Here is a 16,293-nt window from a genome sequence, read left to right on the forward strand (position 1 = left end):
CCTCCAGCGCCAAGAGCCACTTGGCGGAGAGGGAGTGGCGATGAGCTGAGCCTGGAGGCGTGGGTTGGCTGGATAAGCCCGGCGCAGGAGTCCCGGCCCGCGTTTTGCCCTCGGTTATGCCCAGAACCTCGACGCATCAGGCTCTTTGGCCCTGTAGAACATCCGTCCGCTTCCGACGTCTAATCTCAAGGCTGTTCGGGTCAGGAGTTAGGAATGAAGACCCACCATTGGCCCCCTTCTCCTTGTCCCACCTCATCCCTCCAGTTGCAACATCCCTGCTGTTTCTTAATCAAAAAAAAAAAAAAAAAAAGGTCCCCTAAAAACCCCAGAACCAAGAATTCCCTGTCAGCGTTCTCTTGGCGGAAGGACAACTTCCTGGACACCGGGAGAGCCCTTCTGGACGACCTGGGCCTGTGGTCTGCCCTCTAGGCAGGGATGTGCTGGCTAGCTGGTGCAGATTGTTAGATTTTCAGGAATTTTGCCAGCCAGCTGTTAAATACAACAATTGTTAAAAATCAAATTATATGAACTTACGATTTAATAAATTAAGTTAAAAACAAAGGTAATGAATACTGAAACTATTTCACTAATTACTGTTATTCATGCTGTTGAACAGGAGTCCCTGGGTGGTGCAAACGGTGAAACGCTCGACTTCTGGCCAAAACGTTGGCAGTTCCAACCACCCAGAGGTGCCTCGGAAGACAGGCCTGGCAATCTGGTTCCGAAAGTCATAGCCTCGACAACTTTGTGGAGCGGTTCCACTCTGCACACATGGGGTCATCATGAGTCGGCGTGGACTCTACGACAACTACCAATAACAACATTCTTTTGAGCCAGCAGAAACACCAAGCCTCTGGGACAGCCTGCAGCTCCCAGAACCGAGAGCAGAAGGACACTGTGATGTGCCCCTCCACGTATCTCCCCAACTCCTCCTTCAGGGACTTCACAGTAGGAACTTAAAATAGGTCTTGGCGAGAGAACTTACAGAGAGAGGTCCCTGGGTGGCGCAAGAGGTTTGCACTCAACTACTGACCTAAAAGTTGGTGACTCAAACCCACCCAGCAGCACTGCAGAAGGAAGGCCAAGCAATCTGCTTCCTTAAAGATTACAGCCAAGAAAATCCTATAGAGCAGGGGGTCACCATGACTCAGAATCAACTGGACTGCCATGCGTTTGGTTTTGGCTGAGGAGTTTTTGTTTTTGTTTTTTTTTAACCTGTTGCCATCAAGTCTCCTCTGACTCATAGAGACAGAATAGAACTGCCCCGTAAGGTTTCCAAGGTTGTAATCTTTATGGAAGCAGACTGCCACATCTCTCTCCCAAGGAGTGGCTGGTGGGTTCGAACCGCAAATCTTTCAGTTAGCAGCTGAGCGATTAACCACTTTGCCACCAATTCTACCACTCAGGGCTTTCAGGGGAGGGCTAGTGGCAGTTAAACATTTAGTGCCTGGAGAGGGCATGGAGAGGAGGGAGGGGCTGGGACTGAAGGGGTGAGAGAAGAGTATCTTCCTGACAGGGAGTGGCAGAAGGACTGGTGAACAACAGAAATACCAGATGGTGCTTCCTCCGTGAGTTGATCTCATTTGATCCTTTGGCCGAGTGTTGAGCGGGGCATGGGAGTGGGAATCTGAGTGTGGGCCAGGTGGGAGACGCCATTGAGCCACAGGTTTCCATCTAGTTTGGGGGAGGTCCTGAGCTGCCCAATTTCAAGCTCTAGTCCTTGAGATCCTCCTTATCTCTCCATAGAATTGACTTCTTTCTTCTGACAAGGAAGAAAAGTAAGTAGAGAAAGGAAAGTTTTCCCATCTGTCCTGAAACTTAGAAAATCTTTCCAGAACCAAAGCGTTCTGAGTCGTGTTTACAAGAGGAGAAGACAGGAGAGGGAAGTGTACAAGGATTTTACACATAAAGGGTCTGGTGTGAAAGGAGTTTTGAATGTCTTAAGAAAGTGCTGCTTATCTAACAACTCTGTTGTTCAAAAAAACGAGAAAGCGAGGACAGGTCCGTCAAGGAAGAGCACTTTTTGTCCATTATCTTCACCCCATGAAGGACCCATTCTTAGAAAAGCCTCCTGGGACCTTGGAACAGGAAGATGGCTCAAATGCCCTTAATTCTACTGGGACCCCTCCTTAAATGAGAAGCAAGGAGCTGAAATTCGTTATGTGAGTGAGTAATAGATGGGTCTCTCCTCTGCAAGTGAAAGGGAGATTATGCATATGGGAGGGCTGGTGTGTGAAAGGTCACAGCCACGAAAACTCTATGGAGCACAGTTCTACTCTAAAACACACAAAGTCGTCATGAGTCGGAATTAACTCAACGGCAACTTTGTTTAACATGACTGTGAATACTACTAATAGCTGTTATTTTTTTATAAAGTGCGGCCTAGCTTGCCCTCTAACTGCTGTCTCCATCCTCTAAAGTTTTCTGGTATTCCCAGTAGGGAAGGGAGGAGGGCTAATGGGATCGCCTTCTCGCAGCTGTTTAAGGATGTGCTCTGGAAGCCCTACTTTCATACGAGGACCCTGCACCCGCCAACCTTAGGTTTCCCCTGTCCTCCATGATCTTAAGATCTTTGGGGATAAAAAGTGAATCCTCCTCAGGGGAAGACTGGGCCTAGCCTGTGCTGTCAGCTTGGCCTTCTGTGCCCATCGCCGACCAGGCTGGCCCCTTCTTGTCCTTCAGGTCTCAGCTCAGACATCAACTCCTCAAAGAGGTCTTCCTGGACAACCCAATCTAAGAAGCTCCAGATCATGATTCCATGTTTTATTTTATCCTCTACATAAGCTGACTTTGTCCACTTGGATCTTCTGACTGTCTTTACCTCACCAGAATGAAAGTGGGGCCTTTTCATTATATCCCCAGGGCCTGGCACATCAGGGCACTCCGTAAAGACTGAACCAATGAATCAACGTGATTCCAACCTCAGTTTGGTTACTTGCTGTCTGTGAAACTTTGGGAGAGATACTTCACTTGTACAATGTGGATAAGACTATCTCGCTGGAGAGTTTTGGGTGCCTGACACAGGGCCCCCGTATTCATTCATGACCTACACCTCACTGATGGAAACCTTAGCAGCTGCTTAGCTCAGTGCCCTCATTTCATAGCTGAGGCAGCTGAGGTTCAGAGAGACCAAGCAACTTGTATAAAGCTCCCCAGCCAACTGCTCCGCTCCATTTCACAAACTCCTTTCCCATCACTCTTTACCAGAACACGTGGCTGCAGCCGAATTCATCAGCTTGGCTTCCTCTGCTCAGAAGCTGCTATGTCAGCATGCATACCTTTATGTAAACCATTTCTCCCCTACAGAAATGCCCTCCCAACCTTTTCTATGCCTGTCTATATCCCTCACCTCCCACAGGAAGCCATTTGACTCAACTGACACAGCTCTGGCTGCTGTTTTCCCTTAGATCCTTGACATATGTGTATTTGAAGTCTAACTTAGGCATATTCACCTAAGCTTGCTGCCCCTCCGCTAGTTGAATGTTAAATCTTTTTCTGAGACCAGGCTATAGCCACACTGGGCTGGAAACTCATCAAAAACAGGGATTCCTTTTCTTTTATATCCACCTCCAGGACAGTCCCCAGAATAGTGTTGACTGCTTGGCTGAGCCGGGTGGGTGCAAGAGGTACCAGGCACATCAGCCCAAAAAGTCAGTAGGAGGCAGGCATAAGGGTTCTGTTTGGAGACTTGGATTTCACTTCTTTCAGATTCTGACCATTCACCATCATCAGCACCAAGGATGCCTTCTGCCTACCTGTAAAATGACACACCCGGAGTATCTCCCTAAACCAGAAGAAAAGAGTTAAGGAGAAAATAGGGGTGGAGGAAAAGAAACAAGGAACAAGTTCTATGGTCAAGGCAAGAATTTTATAGGGAGGGAAGTGTCTAAAAGAAGCCTCCCAGTTCCTCAAGATCAGATATTATAACTCATTGGCTTTATAATATTTGGATTTAGATCAGTATTTACATGGCAACATGAAAATAGATTTAAGAATGTAACATGTTTTCTGCTTTACACTTTTATTATTGTTTGTCAAAGATCCCTAAGAGCCCCAGATGTATTTAATATCCCCTTTATGGAAACTGTGCCACAGAGATGGGCAAAGCAGACAACATGTAGGAAGTCTCAGGCCTTGGGAAGCTGCCTGGAAGGCCCAGGGAGTGTCAAACTGCTGAGCTGCATCATCGACTGGCTGCACAACTGCTAGAGCCCTTGCCAACCTTCCCCCAGATGTGGAGACAGCTGAAGCAGCTGGAGGCTCATCTAAGGCCCAGGAATTACAGCCCTGGGCCTGGGGCCATTCTTCATTGTTCAGAAGAAATATTTAACTCTGTTCTTCCCTCTCAACCACCCACTCAGTTTTTGTTTTGTTTTGTTGTTTTTCTCTGAGGCTAAGAATTTAAACAAATGTCCCTCAGGTACCTAACTTCTGCACTTGTTCTCTTGGATGCTAGGAGGTTAGAACAAAGAGTCCTGACTTGGCTTAGGGAAACTCACCAAATAATAGTTCCAGTCTGCCTCTTTCTCCCACCCTAAACTCCTTCACCCCCCATACAGTCTTAAATAGCAGCCACCAACCTTGTATCCCAGGATCCTCAGTTCCCTAATATATTTTATAGATTTACACATACACACCGAAGTCAATTACTTTGGAGCTCTTGGCAGTTGGGGGCCCACCCACACCTTCAGTTGTCAGGATGATTGAGATAGGAATGCCTAGAGCTAAAATAAAATGGGTATTAAATCCTTAGACTCTTGTCTAGGCAATTAGAAAGCAGTCAGTCCTTTCTGCCTAACGAGCTTCTGGCTCCTCTGTTCCTCTCATCACCTACTTTCTCCATCATCGGCAGCATCCAAAATGGCAGCTTCAAGATGGAGCTTGAATTTGAGACTCAGGTCCTCCACCCCAACCAACAGTAAAGGACCACCTCAAGACGACTTCTTCAGTATGCTGGACGAGGCCCCGAGATAAAATGTATCATCCCCACAAGTGCCAGGCTTTCTTCAATCAACTTATTCTCCTTCATAATAAAAAGACTTGACTATATGTAGTATTGGAGGATCTGAATTAGTTCATATATATTATCTCTTTTTACCCTCACAAAAACACCTGGGTGGGGTACAGGGGAAGGAAACACGAATTATTAACATCTCCACTTTTGGTAAGAAGAGGAGCGGTTAAGTGACTTCTCAAAGATCTCCTTGTTAGTGACTAGCGGAAGACCAAAACATTCATCTTGTATGAAGTCCCAGCCTAGCGCTGCTATCCTGCCTTTCCTCTCCCCAGGCCTTCCCGTTTTCATTATACGCACAGTCCTTTCTCACCCATGTCACAGTACACCCCACCTGTCCTGTTACAGACTCCCGTCCATGCATAGTTCTTCCCAGTCCCCCATCCATAGGCACCCTCCTCCTCATACTCCTCGTGCATATACACACCAGTTACTTTAAATAAAACGTATAAGAATCCAGTGAGTTGCCTTCAAGCTGAGCCTACTCTAGGTCAAGAAGTAACTTTATGGTCCTAAAGTAACTGGATCTACTGTCTTTGGAGCTTTTATAAGAAGCCACAGAAAACATCCGTAACAGAGGGATATTATTTAATTGGCATTAAAACAGCATTTTTTCCAATGCATTTCTGTTTACTTCCCTCTTTCTTCCCTCTGTGCTCTGGCTCTGAGGGGACTTAACTCATCTACTGCAGCAATTCTTAACACTTAGGGGGCCACGGGTCCCTTTGAGAATGTCATGAACACTATGGAGCCTCCCCCTGAAAAACTCCCAGGCACATACGCACACACAATTTTGCACACAACCTTGGGAGATTGTGTGCAAAAACCCATTCTTCAGCTCCTTGAAGCTTAGCAAAAGCTAGCTATGCCCAAAGAAGAGGAAAGGTCTCTTCTTCTTTTAATAACCCACAGGACAAGCTGTTTAAAAATACTTGAAAATCAGATAAGGCTAAGCCAGGACCTGAGCCTCAAAACCAGCCCTTATATGACAGAACGGTCAGGGGCAGGAACGGATCCAGGTCGGCGCCCCAAATTGCAGATTTTCAAGCCAAGGCCCAGCCCTTCTCCATTTTATGTTATTGTATTGGGGGATGCTAGTTAAATGCCCCAGTGCCTGAGTGGAACAAGCGATTAAGCACTCGGCTACTAACCAAAAGTTTGGTGGCTCAAATCCACCCAGAGGCTCCTCAGAAGAAAGGCCTGACGACCTACTTCCAAAAGATCACAGCCGTTGAAAACCCTGTGGAGCACGGCTCTACTCTGACACACATGTGGTCGCCATGAGTTGGAACCAACTCACCAGCAACCTGTTAATTTTCGTTGATTTTTTAGTTAAATGACCCAGTCTCCTGGAGCTTTGAATCCCTTCTTTATGAAATAGAGTGTTCTTATTACCTTCAGTAAGGATACATCAAACCCACAGAGTGAATAGCGTTATTTAGGATTCTTATCATTAGGAAGTATGACACAGAACTTGTCCTCCAGGAGTCTGCAGAAAACCTGAAGTGAAGGGCAGACTCTTGCTCTCTTCATCTGGATAAAACAATGAGTAGGCATTTAGCCTGTGGAAACACAGAGGCAGGCAGCCCTTCCATCCATGTTCCTGCTCTTCCTTCCTTGTCTCTCCTGCCACACCTGCTCCTCTCCGCCCTTTCCACCCCTTGTTTTTGCCCCTCCCCCACCACCACCTTTTGTGTTGCTCTGTCTAATTTTTCTCTTGCCAGAGGTTTCATTCACACTAAAGTAGAAATAACTCATAACAGACTTGAGATGTTTCTCTTTCAGATATATTCACACCTTAAAAGGATGAAAACCTTTTTCAAAACGAAGTTCTGATGAAAAAATTTCAGACAGCAGCCAGCAAGGGAAGAGGCTTTAAGAGGGAAAGACAAGAGAGGTGACAAATTGACCTTCTGAGGCAGAGCCACCATCAGTGGTTGGGCAGGTTGTGCAAAGTAGAGCCCTGGGGACACAATCCTCATAACCCAGGATCCCCAGAAACAAGCCACATGCACAATTGCTGATTCCATCTATTCATCCTGCTCTCAACCATCACGTCTTCCTGAATCCAACAAGGCCAAGATAGAAGGGTTCCCCTTTATTTATCTATTGCTCTCAAAGTTTTCGTCTAGCATCTGATTGAGAAATGTTTTGTGGAATCACACCTCATCTGTCCCTAACTTTTATTAGCCTAGTCAATGTGAACGAACTCACTCCAGGCTTCTCACCTTTCTGTTTCTCTCCTCAAGTGGAGAAATGGGTGGGCAATGTGAGTGAGCATCTTGAACACCAGAGGTGAGAGCAGGGAGCCCAAGGTGAAAGATTAACTTCCAATGAAGCATCCACAACCCAATGAGCATAAGGCTTAAGGGCACTGGAAAACAGAGGGCCAAAAAAGCTCATACTTAAGTAAAGAAGAATATAAAATTAGCACTTCACCCGTGGTAGGAGAAAATCTGCATCTGGAGGCCCTGATTCAGGCCCAATTTGCAGCTAAATGTGGGTCACAGAGCCAATCCTGAGGTGCCCAGCAGACCCCACTGTCCTCCTTGCTTGGGTTCCCTCCAATGCTCTGCTGAAAACCCAGATGGCATCTCATTCAAAAGGCGTTTCATGTCTTGTCTCCCTTCTTTCCTCTTTCTCACACCTCTGTGTACCCTCCTTGCCTCTGTGCACAGCCAAGAGGTGATGGGATCCAGCAGTGTCACTTCTTAGCCATCCTGGCAGTTGCAGCCCAGTAACTTGCCTAATACTTTCAAGCTGTGGTCATTGAGGCTACAAAAGTCAAGTCACTCGAAGTAAAGATTCCTCCCTCCCTCCCCCTTTTGCTCCCTGTGCATCTTAGGCTGGGTTCTTCAAAGGAACAAAACCAGTGAAACGTATATATATAAATTTATGGAGAGTGATTTAACTCAAGAAAATGGCTCATGCGGTTGTGGAGGTTGGAAAGTTCCAAAACCTGTGGGTCAGGAGTCAGGGTGAAGGCTTCCCCTGACTCACATGGTTGCAGAGGGTAACAAACACAAAATCAGCAGGTCGGTCAGCAAGCTGCTGTCTCATGTCGCAAGAACCAAAGGTCAGATGAAGATGATTCAGATGCAGGATCTAGAGCAAGAGTGAGCCTTGCTAGAACATCCATTTATATACTGGAACCAAGCCATACCCCCAAGGAAATACCCTTTTTAACTAATTGGCTGCTCACAGCAGATCTCATCATATAGGTGATTACATTATATCCGATCTCAAATTGGAGGTGATTACATTATATCAGGTCTCATCATGGAGGAAATTACATTATATTACATTATGGATGAGCAATCAGTCCAATGTCTACCAAACCACTGGCTGAGAACCATAGCCTAACCAAGTTCACATATAACATTAACCATCACAGTCCAACCCTTGTCAGTTGGCACCTGTACACATCTCCTTAAACTGTACATAACCTCTAAATGAGGAAAATGACAAGGTCATATTTGCACCTAACATGACACAACCCACTTGCATACAACCAAAAATGCACTAGCCACATTTACATCTTATGTTTTATAAGTAATGGGACAAGAGAGAGAAGAAAACAGAAATATAGATACACACACCCATACACATATAGGAAACCCTGGTGGCATAGTGATTAAGTGCCACAGCTGCTAACCATAAGGGTGAGCAGTTCGAATCCACCAGGCGCTCCTTGGAAACTCTATGGGGCAGTTCTACTCTGTCCTATAGGGTCGCTATGAGTCGGAATTGGCTTGACGGCAGTGGGTTTGGGTTGGTTTTATACACATATAATAAAAAAAGGAAGAAATACTCATAACAATTAGAGTCTTCAGTCCTGCAACAGGTCATGTGGTCATAACTGGTATTTAGAACTACTTTCTTCCACCCCATTCCTATTCCCTTCTTCCCCAGCAAACACATCAGCTGTCATGCTTCTTGCCTGGTGGGGTGATCCAAACCTTCATTCCTGAAGGGTCTAAGCCACAAGTAGTCGTACTGGAATGGGGTTGCTATAGTTTTCCATTGACTTTTTCACAAGGCATGATAGCACTAAGAGACCGCCCTAAGGGATCTCCTGCATTTCAGACATACTCTCCGTTACCTCCATTATGTAATGTCAGTCCAACTCCCCCTTGGTAACCAAGATCAATCACACCAGCCAATACAGTAACTCCCTTCTTTGCCTGTTGATCCAGAGGCATGCAGAGCCCACAGTGGCTGGGTGGCATTCTTAACATTCATTCCAACGGAATCAGGGTTGTGTCTACAGGTGGGAGCATTCCTCCCTTTGGAGCTAAGATTTCTAGACACACAGAGTGTAGAATAACGGAGACAGGAAGCAAAAATTCTGTGAGTGGGTCACTAGGGGTAATAGCAAGTGGTGTCACTCCCATTCTACCCCTTGATTCCTGGATCCATGAATCCTGGCTATGGGAGAAACAGCACCATATACTGGATGCTGGTTTAGACCATATACAGCCTCCTGGAGAATATTTAAACCCTGCAAAGTATTGTCACCTAGCTGGAGCCATAATTGTGTCTTCAAGAAGCCAGTCCATTGTTCTATCAAGCCAGCTGCTTCATGATGATGGATAACATGGTAAGGCCAGTGAATTCCATGAACATGGACCCATAGCTGCACTTCATCTGCTGTGAATTCCTCCATCTGAGGCAATGCTGTGTGGGATATCACTATTGTAGATGAGGCATTCTGTAAGTCTGCTGACGGTAGTTTTGGCAGAAACATTGCGTGCTGGCAAGGCAAATTCATATCCAGAGTAAGTGTCTATCCCAGTTGGAACAAAAGGCTGCCCCTTCCATGATGGAAGTGGTCCAATATAATCAGCTGGCTACCAGGTTGCTGGCTGATCACCTCGAGGAATGGTGCCATATCAGGGACTCAGTGTTGGTCTCTGCTGCTTCGGCACTCAGCAGGAGCTGTACCCAAGTTGGCCTTGGTGAGTGGAAGTCCGTGTTGTTGAGCCCATGCATAACCTCCAAAGAGGACGACTGGTTTCTAAAGAGCGCGTCATCCTATTAACTTGATTGTTAAAATCTTCCTCTGCAGAGGTCACCATTTGGTAAGCATTCACATGAGACACAAATATCTTCACTCCTTTGGCCCATTCAGAGAAGTCTATACACATACCTCTTCCCCATGCCTCCTTGTCACCAATTTTTCAATCACATTACTTCCAAGTTCCTGACCATCCAGCCAAACCACTGGCCACAGACCATGAATCAGTATAAAATTGCACATCTGGCCATTTCTCCTTCCAAGCAAAGTAAACAACCAGGTGCACTGCTTGAAGTTCTGCCCATTAGGAGGATTTCCTTTCACCACTGTCTTTTAGTGAGGTCCCAGAAAGGGGCTGTAGCGCTGCCACTCTCCACTTTCAAGTGGTGCCTGCATATCATGCAGAACCATCTGTGAACCAGGCACTAGTTTTCTCTTCCTCGGTCAATTTATCATAAGGATGTCCACATGAGGCTATAGGTGCACATTGGGAAAGGGTAGGTATGGGACAGGAGTGAAGATCTCGGGCATCTGAAGGACTTCCTCATGTAACTTATTTGTGCCTTCAGGTTCTGATTGAGTCTGATCTTGTATATACCACTTTCATTTAATGATGGAGTCCTTCTGTGCAGGTCCAACTCAATGACTCTCTTTGTCAGGCAACACCCAGTTCATGATGGGCAGCTCAGGCCACACAGTGACTTGGTGGCCAATGGTTAGGTATTCGGTCTCTACCAAGGCCAAGTAACAAGCCAAAAGTTGTTTCATGAAAGGAAAGTGGTTACGTATTCTGGAACTGGGGAAACCACTACAGGATGGGTTCAGGGACTCCATACTTCCCTACTCTGACTGGTGGACCTCAGTGACATTTTGGGTCTCCTGGAATTAGTGTCAGTTCGGAGCCAGTATCCAGTAATCCCTGAAAATTCTGATTATTTCCCTTTCCCCAATGAATAGTCATACTTGTAAAAGGCTGTGGGGCCCTTTGGAGAAGGCTGGGAGAAAGATTAGCTGTATATATTTTTGGCAGTGTGGTGGGATCTTTCCTCAAAGGGACCCAGCCTTCCCTTCATTCAAGGGGTTGTGAGTTTATAAATGGGCTCAAGTCTGGGAATTGACTGAGGGACCATGACTCTCTATTCTGGTAATTCAAGTTAGACTACCAATCTAGAATTCTTTCGCTTGTATAGATCAAGTAAATATTTAGTGGATTTCCCATCTTCTTCTCTCCTAGGGACACCATGACTAAGTAGCCAACACCATAAGTCCATACGATTCAGACTATTCTGATTACTGCTTTGACTCTGCTTTCCATATAGGTAACCATGCCCACCTTGTCTTCGTCAGTTAAGTGTCACCACTTGGCCCCTACCACCAATCAGCCCCACTGTAGTTAGCTGTCTTAATTCAGTTAGGGCAGTCCTACTGTTAAATCTGACTTACAAAAAATAGCAATCATAGCAGTTTTCTAGGATACTGGGGCTCCCTTCACAAATCTTTTCCTCACCATTATGGTAAAATGTGTTCCTTATGGGCACTCAATGTGTGGGTCTTTGGGTCTAAACTGATAAATCCACTCTAACGTGCCAATTCACCCAAGCCTTTAGGTACCTTTGTGGTGGTTAAGGTTGTGTGTCAACTTGGCTGGGCCATGAGTCTCAATGGTTTGGCAGTTATGATGTAATTGGCAGTTGTATAATGTTGTGATCGCATCCAGGATGAGATTTGATACAAAGTGATCACCTCCATGACAGGATCTGCTATAAATAGCCAACCAGTTGAAAGGGAGTTTTCTTTGGGGTGTGGCCCGCATTGAATATAAGTAGACATTCTGGCAAGGCTTGTGGGTTTTGCTCACTCTGAATCCTGCAGCTGGCTCCTGTTCATCTGATCTCCACTTCTCGGGCCTCCAGCTAGCAGCTTACCTTCAATCTTGCCTACTGATCTTGGGATTCATTGATCTTCACAGCCTGTGAGCAAGGGCCCTACTCTCTGCCCTGCCAATCTTGGGTTCACCAGCCCCAGCAGCTACGTGAATCAGGAGAAGCCTCTATTCCAACCCACAGACTTGGGATGTTAAAGCTTCTACAACTGCGTGAGCCATTTCCTTGATATAAATCTCTCTGTATATGTTTATACATTTTACTGGTTTTGCTTCTCTAGAGAATCCAGCCTAAGACACCTTCTACATTATACCAGGCAGGTCTAGCATTTCAGCTTGATTTTGTGTAGGCCACCATTCAATCAATGCTTCAGTGAACCAACCAAATAAACTATTAGATCCTTTTCTAATCTCTCAAGCTGAAATACTGAATGAAGAATCTGTGCTTAGTGGGCCCATATCAACAAACTCAGACTATCCATCTTTATGTTCCTTGCACCATTACCCCACACCTTTAATAGGACATATTCCTCAGATTTCTGTATGTATATATTAGAAAAATCGAGCAGTTCTTCTGAAGTATAGCACACCTCTTCCTGGGTCACACTTTGTACTTCACCTCTTGGGGCTTGCTTGGACGTAAGTCTAGTCATAGGTCTAGAAGCAAAAATGGGTGGCTGGGGTGGATCCTGGGGATATTCAACAATGTCTTACAAGGCATCTGCTTCAGGCACTGCCACAGGCAACGCCCCATGCAATATCTCAGACAAAGACTCTTCAGGCACAGCTGGGTTAATCTCATCAAATAAAGGTGGAAGTGGTAATGGTTTTACTGGGATGATGGCTAAGCAGACAGAGCTGGAGTAATCTCTTCAGATGGGAGTAAGAGGACTGGTTCTGTTGGCAGAAGCGATTCAACAAAATTTAGGGGCTCAATGTCCCCAGCATCCTGATGATCTGCCCGTAAGTCCCATACCAAGTCTCAGGATCCCATTTCTTCCCAATCGATCCCCTCACTTTAACTTCTGACACCACTCACTTGAGTTTGGAACTCAATTGGTGTAATTCAGCCACTCTTACAAGAAAACTCTGGGCTTGTTTTACAGCAATATCAACTCTTACTACAAGAAATAAGACTTTTTTTTTTTTTTTTTAGAGCACAAGTGGCAACTTCCAGGTCTTTGGTGCTTGAGCTTTGACTCTGAAGCTCTTAGCTCATCTCTTTCTTTTACCACTTTGTCTAGCAAAAGTAGGACCAACCAATCAGCTTTCTTATACTTCTCATTCTGACAAAATTGTAGAAAACTATCAAACACGCAATCACCCAGAGCCTTGGCTCTCACAAATATGTGATCCGTTGGTGAGGACATTTTGTGTATTTCTGCTGCCACCCTATGCCATGAATTAGCAGTGCCCTCTTTACTACTGAAGGCAAAGATATCTCTGCCTTTAAGACTAGCCAGACTTGAGAGCAAATTCAGAAAACTCATCCTTATAAGTTTGTTCCTCTAGAAGCACTCTCAATATGAGATTTCTTAGGCTGAGTTCTCTAGAGGAGTAAAACCAGTGAAATATATATATATATATATACAGAGAGAGATTTAATTCAAGGAAATTGCTCACGTAACTGTGAAGGCTGGAAAGTCCCAAAATCTGTGGGTCAGCCATCAGGTTGGAAGCTTCTCCTGACTCACATGGTTATGGGGCTGATGAACCCAAGATTGGCCAACCAGACGGCAGGCTGCTGGCTCACGGGGCTATAGGAGCTGGCAAATCCCAAATCTGCAGGTCAGGCATCAGGCTGCTAGCTCAAGTCCCAAAAACCGGAGGTCAGATGATGATGAGTCAGATGCAGGATGCAGGGCAAGAGTGACCCTTGCTGGAACATCCATTTATATAACTGGAGACAGACCACACCCCTGAGGAAATTCTGTTTTCAACTGATTAGCTCCTCATAGCACAGATCATCATAGAGGTAATTACTTTATGAAACATTGTAGAACAGCAATGAGTCCAATGTCTGCCAAACCACTGAGAATCATAGCCTAGCCAAGTTGACACATAACATTAACCACCATACCACGTGAGCCAAGAATCTCCTCCTTCACATCACTACATCCCACCCTGACATTTCATATTAGCCAGCAGACCATCTAGGAAACACTTGTGAACCACAGAACCCAATCAGGGTGAAAGTCACTGCATTCCATAAAGGACAACCAAGGGTGCCTCCTACTTCTGCTAAGGTCACAGGTTGGTGGGCGGGGGGTGGGGGGAGGCAGCAAGAATGGTGATTCATGGAGCATATTTCACTTGTGCTCTTGGTCATGTGAAAAGAGAGAAAAGTGGACGAATAGGAAAAGCTGAGAAGATGGGTAGAATTCTAAAAGGAAACAAAGAGAACCTCTAATTTTACCAGCTACCATCCGTTGTTTGTCATACCATGATGGCTTGTGTATTGCTGTGATGCTGGAAGCTATGCCACTGGATTTCAAATATCAGCATTGTCACATATGGTAAACAGATTTCAGCACAGTTTCCCACCTAAAATGTGTTAAGAAGAAAGGCCTGGAAATCTACTTCTAAAAATCAGCCAATGAAAACCGTATATGTAAATAATACAATCATATACACAGAAAATCCCAAAGAGTCCACAAGAAAACTTTTAGAGGTAATAGAGGAATTCAGCAAACTTGTAGAGTACAAGGTCAACAATAAAATCCGTTGAGTTTCTATAACCAGCAATAAGAAATCTGAGAAGAAAATTAGGGACACAAGACCATTTACAATAGAATCAAAAAGAATAAAATATCCAGGAACAAATCTAACCAGGGACTTAAAAGACTTATAAAATAAAAACTATAAAACACTGCTAAAAGAGAATAAAGAAGACTTAAATAAATGGAAAGACATTCCATGTTCATGCATTTGAAGACAATATTGTTAAGATGTCATTACTACCCAAAATGATATACGGCTTCAATGCAGTCTCAGTCAAGTTTCCAACACCCTTCTTTACAGAAATAGAAAAACCAATCCTCAGCTTTATATGGAATGGCACAACAATGCTGAAAGAGAAGAACAAAGTAAGAAAGCTCACACTTCCTGATTTTAAAACATACTATACAGCTACAGTAATCAAAACTGGTATTACAATAGACCACTGGAATAGAACCAAGAGTCCAGAAATAAACCCACATATTTGTGATCAACTGAGTCTTGACAAGGACGTTAAGCCCATTCAATGGGGAAAGAAGAGTCTCTTCAATAAACGGTGCTGGGAAACTGGATTTCCACATTCAGAAAAATGAAACAGGAGCCATGCTTCACACTATGCACAAAAAATAAATTCAAAATGGAGTAAGGACAAAGATGTGCAAACTAAAACCATAAAATTCTTAGAAGAACAAACAAGTGCAACACTGTCGGGCCTAGCTTTCCACAATGGATTATCTAATGCAATAACAAAAGCACAAACAGCAGAAGACAAAATAAATAAATGCGATCTCATAAAAATTAAAAGCTGTTGTCCATCAGAAGACTTTACCAAAAAGTGAAAAATAAGCTACTGACTGCAAGAATATCTTCCAAAACCATATATCTGTTAAGAATCTAATAACCGACAAAGGCAGAGCAAAGGGGGCTGTTTTGGAAATTTTGGCATGAGAAAACTGTATCCTGATTTTGGTGTTTGTTATACAACTCCATGAATTTGTCAAAACTCACAGAACTGTACACCCAAAAAAGGGAATTTTACTGTATGTAAATTTTAAAAATAATGGAAGATTTGGAAAATGATAGTGATAATGGTTGTACAACATGAAGAATGTAATCAATGCCACTGAATTATACATTTATAAATTGTTGAATTGACAAATGTTTTGTTGTGTATATTTTAACCATAACAAAAAAGTAAAAATAAAAAAAAAAATGGAAGAGATTACAAGAAAAAAAGATGGAGCTGATTCTAAAAATGCTTAGAAAAAAAGAATCTAATAACCAAAATATATATAAAACTTTGACAAAAAGACAACCCAATCATAAAACAGGCAAAGGACTTGAATAGACATTTCATCAAAGAGGGCATTCAAATGGCCACCCAACACATAAAAAGATGCTCAGTGTCATTAGCCATCAGAAGGATGCAAATCAAAACCACAATGAGATACCATTTCACTCCTATTAGGATAGCTAAGATTTAACAAAAATAAAAACAGAAAATAACAAATGTTGGCAAGGATGTGGGGAAATTGGAACACTTATCCATTCTTGGTGGGAATGCAAAATGGTATAGCCGTTGTGGAAAACAATGTGGCAGTTCCTCAAAAAAACTAAAAATAGAACTACCATATGATCCAGTAGTTACGCTCCTAGGTATAC

The sequence above is a fragment of the Loxodonta africana genome, chromosome 15, assembly GCF_030014295.1.
Source record: "Loxodonta africana isolate mLoxAfr1 chromosome 15, mLoxAfr1.hap2, whole genome shotgun sequence".
In the NCBI taxonomy this organism is placed as follows: domain Eukaryota; kingdom Metazoa; phylum Chordata; class Mammalia; order Proboscidea; family Elephantidae; genus Loxodonta; species Loxodonta africana.